Source organism: Lupinus angustifolius, chromosome LG20 (assembly GCF_001865875.1).
Source record: "Lupinus angustifolius cultivar Tanjil chromosome LG20, LupAngTanjil_v1.0, whole genome shotgun sequence".
NCBI lineage: Eukaryota > Viridiplantae > Streptophyta > Magnoliopsida > Fabales > Fabaceae > Lupinus > Lupinus angustifolius.
Window position 1 is genome coordinate 16,475,022 of NC_032028.1, and position 508 is coordinate 16,475,529.

Below are 508 nucleotides of genomic sequence, written 5' to 3' on the forward strand. Positions count from 1 at the left end.
ATCCACATTCTCATCCTCATCCTATCCTCGCCCTCATCCTCTTCGTCATCCTCATTCTACTCCTCATCCTATCCTCATCCTCATTCTCGTCCTCATCCTCGTCCTAATCAATATCCTATCCTCATCCTCATTACCGTCCTAATCGTATCCTCATCCTCATCCTTCTCCTCATCCTATCCTCATCCTATCCCCATCCACATCCTCATCCTATCCCCATGCTCATCCTCTTCCTCATCCTTAACCTCCTCCTCATCCTCATTCTCGTGCTAATCTGATCCTTATCCTCATCCTCATCCTCATCCTCATCCTCGTCCTCATCCTCATTATCATCCTCATCATATCCTCATCCTCATCCTCATCCTCTTCCTCATCCTCTCCCTCATGCTCATCCTCCTCCTCATCTTATCCTCATCCTATCATCCTCCTCATTCTCATCCTCATCCTATCCTCATCCCCTCTTCTGCCTCATCCTCATTGTACTCCTCATCCAATCCCCATCCTCATCCTC